The 8044-nt window shown below is 47.0% G+C and overlaps 1 pseudogene; it reads right to left on the bottom strand.

Moving 5' to 3' along the window:
• Positions 1–4216: 4216 nt before the first annotated feature.
• The window catches only part of LOC102385591, a 31245-nt pseudogene continuing 27417 nt past the window's right edge, over positions 4217–8044 (bottom strand).

The following is an 8044-nucleotide window of genomic DNA, read 5'->3' on the forward strand; positions in this document are numbered from 1 at the left end:
GGACCTGCTTGAGATGTATCTGTGGATGCATAACCAGGTATGGTTGGCCTTCCTGACTGCTTCCCCACACTGTCAGCCCATGTTCATTTTGGCATCAATAATGACTCCAAGATCCTTTTCTGCCTCTGCGCTGATGAGAAGGGAGTTCCCTAGCCTGTAGGTCTGCAGCTGGTTCTTCCTCCCCACGTGCAGCACCTTGCTCTTGTCAGTGTTGAAACCCATCCTGTTCTCATCTGCCCACCCCTGTAACCCGTCTAGGTCTGATTGCAGCCTATTCCTCCCTTCTAGCATGCCCACTTCCCCCTACATCTTGGTGTCATCTGCAAATTTGAACAGGGTGCTTTTTACACCCTTGTACAAGTCGCTGATGAAGATGTTGAACAGTGCGGGTCCGAGGACCAAGCCCTGGGGGACCCCACTGCCCATATCCCTCCAGGTTGAAAATGACCCATCCACCACTACTCTCTGGGTGCGGCCCTCCAGCCAACTAGTGGCCCATTTGACTGTGTAGGTGTTGACGCCACAGTCCCCTAGGTTTTTAATGAGAATGGGGTGATAGATAGTGTTGAAGGCATTCCTAAAACCCAGAAAGATTACGTCCACTGCTACACCTGCGTCTGAGGATTTTGTGACCTGGTCATAGAAGGCTACCAGGTTGGTCTGATAGGACCTGCCTCTAATGAACCCATGTTGGTTGCCCCTAAGCATAACCTCCCCTGCTGGCCCCTCATGGACATAAGCCAGGATAACTCTCTCAAAAAGCTTACCCAGGACCAAGGTAAGACTGACTGGCCTATAGTTTCCTGGGTCTTCCTTCCTCCCTTTTTTGAAAATGGGAACCACATTGGCCCTTTTCCAGTCCTCTGGCACCACGCCAAAGCACCATGAGTGCTCGTAAAGGCATGCCAGGGGTCCCGCAATGACCTCTGTTAATTCCCTCAGCACTCTGGGGTGGAGATCATCAGGACCTGCTGATTTTAAATACGTCCAGTCCCTCCAGAAGTTCCCTGACTGGGTCCTCTCTGACCCTGTGCTTGGGTGTGCCTCCCCTGGGACTTACGGGGGTCCCGGTGTGGGGGGTGACCCGGTCCCTGCTCAGAAAAATGGAGGCAAAGAAAATTTTAAATAGGTTAGCTTTGCTGTCTGGTGCAACGACCAGATTTCCTACTGTGTCTTGCAGGGGCCCCATGTTACTCAGTGCCTTCTTTTTAACCACTATGTATTTAAAAAAGGACTTCTTATTGTCCTTGATCTGGGTAGCTAGTCCCAGTTCCATCTCCACCTTGGCCTTCCTGACAGCCCCCCTACAGCCCTGAGCAACCAAGGTATAGTCCTCCCTGGTGATAGCCCCTCCTTTGAGGTTGTTTGGCCAGATCCTCCAGCATCCCAGGGTAGACTGTTCTCCCCTCCTTCCCCCCACTCCACCTTCTTCCTGCAAAGGGGTTTCTGTGATTCATAGCTGTGGTATGCATGCTTGGATATGAGAATAAAGTGAAACAGACAAAGCAGATAAGAATGACAGTATTGGGTAGAGAGAGAAGTGCAGCTGCCTGCTGTAGCTAAGAACACTTTGCAGGAAGCATTCTGAGGTACAGCAATCCCCCAGAGACCAAACAGAAGTTCACTGTTGGTTCCAGGGGGGAGAGGAATCTAGCTGCTCACTGGGAGCCTGAAGCCAGTTTCCTCTAGCAATGGCTCCTTCTCCCTTCTAGCCTGTCCCTGTTTTCAGAATGGGAGGGGGAAAGGGAGCAGAGGCAACTCATTCTTGGGGTTCTCCAGCTGGTGCTGGAGGGTGGGATGGGTGAATCGGAGTCCTCCCACCTTGGAGGGGCTCCAATATACACCTGCCCCACCCTCCAGCACCAGCTGGAGAACCCCAAGAATGAGCTCCCTCTCCCATTCTGAAAACAACAACAGGCTGGAAGCACAGACAGTAGTTACAGAAGAGCATAGGCTGAGGAAGAAATTTTTTTGAGGGTGGGGCCGAGCACATGTGTGCATGCTCATGTGTGCCCCCCCCCAGCATGAAAGTCTGTGGGGGAAGGGGCGGAGTGGAGGGGAGAGAAGGAGAGGGAATGAGGCGCGGCTGGGACCGGGCAGGGATCGGGAGGGCGTGGAGTGGAGCCAGGCCCAGGATTGGGACACAGGGCCCATTGTGCCTGTGTGGCTGCCCCTTCCCTCAGGCCTGGGATCATTGCCCAGTGCTGGTGTCAACACACCTGCCACCCCCAGCCCAGCCCCGGCCTAGGCTGCTTCTTCACATCAGCTCTGGCCCTGCACTGACTGGGGGGGACTGGAGCTGGGAGCTGGAGTGGAGCCAGCCTCCGCTGTGCTGCTGGGCTGGAGGGGACAGAGCCCCTGGGACCCCTGCACCTGCCTCATCAAGTCCTGCACAGCTGGGGCAGGGCGGTGTGTGGCATGGGATGGAGCTGTGGCTTGTCTGTGGGGTGCGGGAGGAGGTGGTGGCTTCCACCACTGCACGCATCCTGAGAGGCATGGGGGGCATGTGCCCTTGATCTGCGCGGGGCAGAGTGGGCAGCTGCTGTGGGCTGGGCCAGGGCAGCGCCGGGCTTTTCCTGGTGGGGGTGGGTTGTGCTACTCTAGGGCGGGTGGCACTGGTGCTGGGAGGGGGTCAGGTAGGCTACAGTGAATCTTGGGGTGGCTGCAGCTGCCCCCACCATAATCTCCCTCCCAGTGTCACTGCTGCCCACCCCCAGTGTAGCATGGCCCCCCTCGCTGGGAAGAGGCCAGTGTAGCCCTGGCCCTGGCCCACAGCAGCAGCCCACCCTGCCCTGAGCATATCAGGGGCATGTGCCTCCCATGCCTTCTGGGGTGCACATAACAGCACAAGCTGCACCCCCCGGATGAGCCACTCATGGCTCAGTTCCATGCTGCCAGCTGGGCAATGCCCGCCCTTCCCCCACCCCACCCTGCTGCAGCTGCTGGAAGTCCTCAGCTGGGCTTCCTTGCAGCCCTACCGCTGCCCCAAGCTTAGTGGGGCTAAGCCCCATTAGCTCCCTTTTCTGCCTCCTCTGCAGAAGATATTCTGTTTTGAAATGTTTTCACCTGACCCATCATGCAATGAGGGTTCAGAGTTCACCCAATTGGCCATTTTTAAAGTGATCTGCAGTCATGTTTGTGTTTGGTCACAGATATAAACTGCTTTCTGTGGCCAGATTGGGTGAAAATTTCATAGACATTAGGGCTGGAAGGAACCTTGGAAGATCATTGTGTCCAGCCCCCTGCTGCAGGGGCAGGAAGTCAGCTGGGGTCAAAGGATCCCAGCAAGATAAACATCCAAATGTCTCTTAAAGGAGTCCAGAGATTAAATTAAGCAAAGGGAAGAAAATAAAATATTTTCAGTTTCATTCCCAACTACATTATTCCTGGCATATGTATTATTTTTTCTTACAACTATGTCCTGCATAAGCATAATGTTATAAAAGAACTAGAGGGAACCCCTTTTTAGCACTCCAGTGAAACCCCCTGAAGTAGACATTCTTTCTTTAAATGTCTTTTTATTGAAAATATTTTAAAACAAATACAGACATCATAACTAAAAAACAACTAACAAAAATGCCACTTACTAGCTTTTTTCATGTTGTTTACAGTCTCGCTTCTTAAATTCAAATCCATATCCTTTTCCACGGCTTGGATTGCTGTGGTACCTAATTCTAAAATTATGTCAGTTGCCCAAAAATATAATAAAGTGAAAGATCCAATAAGAACTCCACTTTAGGAGCATTTTAACCTAAAATTATTAACACAAAAATAAGACCTGTTAGCTAGTTCTCACCCTCATACCCTTATTATTTCTGTGAATATCAAATTACCAAGAATATTATGCAGTTGTACTTTTCTCATTGGTAACAGGCACTAGCAATTTATCAAGAGAAATGGTCACTTGGCAAAGCTTATCAACAAGTGGCCTGAGCAAATTCTACATTAATAGTAATACAAAGATATTTGTAAAAATATAATGTAGTTATGTTGTCTCTAAATATTTGGATTGAATGTGAGTTACATGATGGGATGTAAGAGCCACCATCATATTGGCAATACAATAAGAGCTATAGATAATATCCAGGCGTACAGATACTCTGTGCATCAGTGAATAGATTTTAAATCAATTAATTTACTATTAAGCTTGGAACTCTTTAAAATTGGAAAGTGACTAAAACTATCCTATAATTACTTCAGAGTCTGGGAAACAATATTAGGCTATTCCAATAGCCCAAGGTTTGTAGGTTCCAGGCTTATCTTTGGGAATCTAAAAGGGAAAAGCAAACAAAAACATGATATTGTTAAGTATGGCATCATTAAGAAAAAGAGAACCCACTGTAATTCCAAGATGTGTATTCCCTAAATAAGTTTCCTAGCCCTGTAGATGCCACTATACATGCTAATCCACACTTCTTCCTCTTGTACGTGGATTATAAAATTGGTATGACTCTAAGGAACCTTTGGGTTATTTATAATCACTTAGTTCATCAAATTCAAATTCCAGTAACAGAGACAAGCTCTTGCCTTTCTCACAGATGAGCTTGTGTGTCCAGGGGCCCCAAAATAGGGAGAGGAATGGGTGGTAGTTATTACTAAATCAAGTGATGAGGGGGTGTTGGCTAGCTGTGGAGCTGTAGCAATTAAATCACAGCTGCAGGGAAATCCCATAATTTTAGGAATATTTTTGGAGCTGGAGACTCCCTAGACAGCTCCCTGGAATAATACCAGGGTTTCTCTTTAGATGCCTGGCCACAACCTTCCTCCCATGTGAATGTTGAAAGTGTAGGGCCAAATTGGATGTTGGCATGTCAGCAAAAAAATATGGAGGTGTGGGGGAGAATGAGGCAAACACAAGGTTCCACTGGCTCATGGCAGCACCATGTTTAGCCTGCTCACCCACATCAACTACTTGAAAGCTAGGCCTCTACTTATCTACTTGAGTTCTCAGAGGTTCACAGAACACATAGTTGGCCATACTGAGGAAATCAAAGCTGGGGCATTTCAAGCACCAGAAAATCCTTTCTTTGTAAGTGGCTAAGTAAATCCTCTAGAATGGCAGAAAGCTGTGATTCTACAAGAGGGGAGCTCGGTGATTCCAGGTACTTACTGGTGCTACCAACATCACTTATGAACTGCTGCCCTTCCAAGCCTTCAGAGCAAGGATTTTGGGATGCAAAGTCCGCCTGAGAAAGCCTGCCCCCAACGCACTCCTTTATACTGACATTTTGGCCTGATGCAGGGACCATGTTGGTGGAACAATGGCACTGCCAGCACCTCAGTTCAGCCACGAGCTATATATTTCCATGCGTCCCCTGCCCCAGTTCTCCCCCCCGCCAGCTTCAATTTACCCTGAAAGAGGAGGATTTGGTTACTTTTTTGATCTACACTCATCTCCTGTGCAATTCCCTAATATCTTTACTAGTGAAACCCTTGGGCCATGGGGATTGAGGCAGTTGTGATCCCTGGGGCTTGGGGATGCAGAAAAACCTCTGAGCCCTTGATGCCCTGGGCCCAGGGGTTTCACACACCCCTGAGCCCTGGGGATCTGTGTTCACACTGGGCACAGTACATCCCTACAGCTGGGAGACTCTCTTACATATGCAAATTAAAGCTCGATAACAACCAGCTATAACGCTAGTACACATTTTCAGTGCATGAAACCCCTAGGCCCGGGGTAACCAGCATCTAGCTCATTCAGGATTTTACAACACCTTAAATTATATCTAGCAATTATTTAAAAGTTAGTGTAGGTGGAAATAATTGTTCAAGGCCATGTTCATTCTTGGCCTAATACTAAGAAGGAAATAAAATGACATTAGGGAGAAAGTCAGGCCATAATTTGCAAAGCGTATTTGGGTTCCTCTACATGCAAGAGAATATGTATGTTCAAGTCATTATTGCTGAAGAAACTGAACAGATATTCATGTTAGATTCAGAGCTTGATTCAGCCCAACCCCTATATGCTGAATGATCATCTTTAGATATATTTTTTGCTGGCAAAAGATATATAAAGTACGGTACTGTTGATTAAATAAAATACAAAGTTTCAGTGGCTGTCATGTGATATGTACAAGAGATGCAGCTCAATGAGCATTTCAGGTGACGAGTCAAGATGCAGATTAATTCAGAACCAACAAGATTGGAAATATGAGGAGGACGTGGCTAAACCAGAAATGTTTCCAAGGATTCATAAAAAACTTCATTACCATCTTAGTGAAGTCATCAGCACAGGCCATTCGAAGCTGCTCAGCAGTCAGAGGGCTGTTCAGCGTGAAGGTCTCTGGTAATCCTCTTTCCTTCCTCACAGCAGCCACTGCATCCCTTAGAGCGAAGAACACAGAGCTTCCCAAGAATACACCAGCCTCACCCATGCCCTGAAATAGAGAGAGATGAGTTAGAAACTGCCAATAAAAGCCTAGATCTCTAGTTGTCATAAATTAGTATAGCTCTGCTGAAGCCAGTTGAACTATGCTAATTAAAACCGGTGCAAAATCTGACCCAAATCTTTAAGATGACCAATATATCTCTTCAGACCTCTCAGTAGGTCCAGGCCAGGGAGGAGCTGAGGACTAGGATTTGGCCCATAGGGGAATCTTTATTATTATTGTTGTTATTGTTATTATTTCTCCCAGCTGATAATAAGCAAAGGTTCATTCTGGGACTGCAAGGGTAACACTGTAATGTAATGAAACAACTCAGGACTTTCAGTATAAACACAGCTTCACTACATACAAAATAACTACAAATGGATCTCCTGTTATATGACTGAAAAGTCTTAGGATCTCTGGGATCAATTATACACTGCTAAGTCTCTGAGAAGTGGGAGTTTTCCTTCCTCAAGAATCTTTTCCATGAACATCCAACATGGACTTCCTTCTGGAAATTTCCACTCCTTGGGTGTCTATACATGTGCTCCAGGGTGGTGGTAGGAGTTTAATTAGAGCAGCTCCCAGACAGATGCTCTAAATAAGATGGTGCAGTATCATGCATATTAAGTGTCCTGCATTTCAAAATGGCTGTGGGGGTGCTTTAACTAAAGCTCATTCAATTAGTTTTAGTTAAAGTGCCCCTGTGGCCATTTTGAAATGCAGGATGCTTAATACACATGACGGTGAGGCATGCTGGAGTGTTCTAGTTAAAACATTCCAGCAGACTCAATTAATCAATTAATTGATTAATTGTAGAACGTTTAAGTAGAACATGTTGGAGCACATGTACAGGCACCCCTCTAGTGCAGTTACTTCAGGCCAGGTAGTGGGAATTTCTCTCATCAGTCAGAGGCCTGTACCCCACTACAGTTCCAGTTACTTCTACTCTGAGGGCAGAACTGGTGCAGGAGCCTTGTGTTGAATCTGCACAGGTGTGAATACATCCTTGAAATAGGAATGACAGGAAAAGCTTTCTCTGTAGTTAAGCCAATGGGCATGCTGGATTCAGTTCCTACAGTGAGCTGTCACAAGCCTCTTATACGACAGCTGGCAAATATCCGCCTGCCTCAGTTCTTCACCTCTTTACTATGAATAACAATTCTCCCGCTCTCTGCCTTTTGTCAGTTTGTTCGTTTAGCCTTAAGCTCTTCAGGGAAAGCTCCTTCTAAGAAGGAAATAAAATGACATTAGGGAGTCATTCTACCCTTCAGGGCAAGCTCCTTCTACTACACACACGCGCGCATGCACATACCACCCCCGTCCCCCAATATACAGCTAACTGTAAATGATCCTTTTTCTTACTGGCAGTGCATGCCCATAGGTCCTTCTACTTGTGGAGGTATGACTGGAGAGTGATGTTTCCCATTTTAAGGAAAAGGGATTTCTCTGAATGTCAATCATAGCACTGCAAGTGGAACAAACTCTTGCAAATGTGCTCACCAGACAGGACAAGTGGCATAAGTAACTATAAGTGGCTATAACAATCTTGCAGTAGAGCTCTATACAACCTATTACGTGGCTCACTTACCTTGGAAGAGTAGATGGCAAGTGGGTTTTTTGTGTTTGGCAGCAAGTAAACATTGAACTGCTCAGGGATGTCACACACAGCAGGA

This window comes from Alligator sinensis, unplaced genomic scaffold (assembly GCF_000455745.1).
Source record: "Alligator sinensis unplaced genomic scaffold, ASM45574v1 scaffold566_1, whole genome shotgun sequence".
NCBI classification, from domain to species: Eukaryota; Metazoa; Chordata; order Crocodylia; family Alligatoridae; genus Alligator; species Alligator sinensis.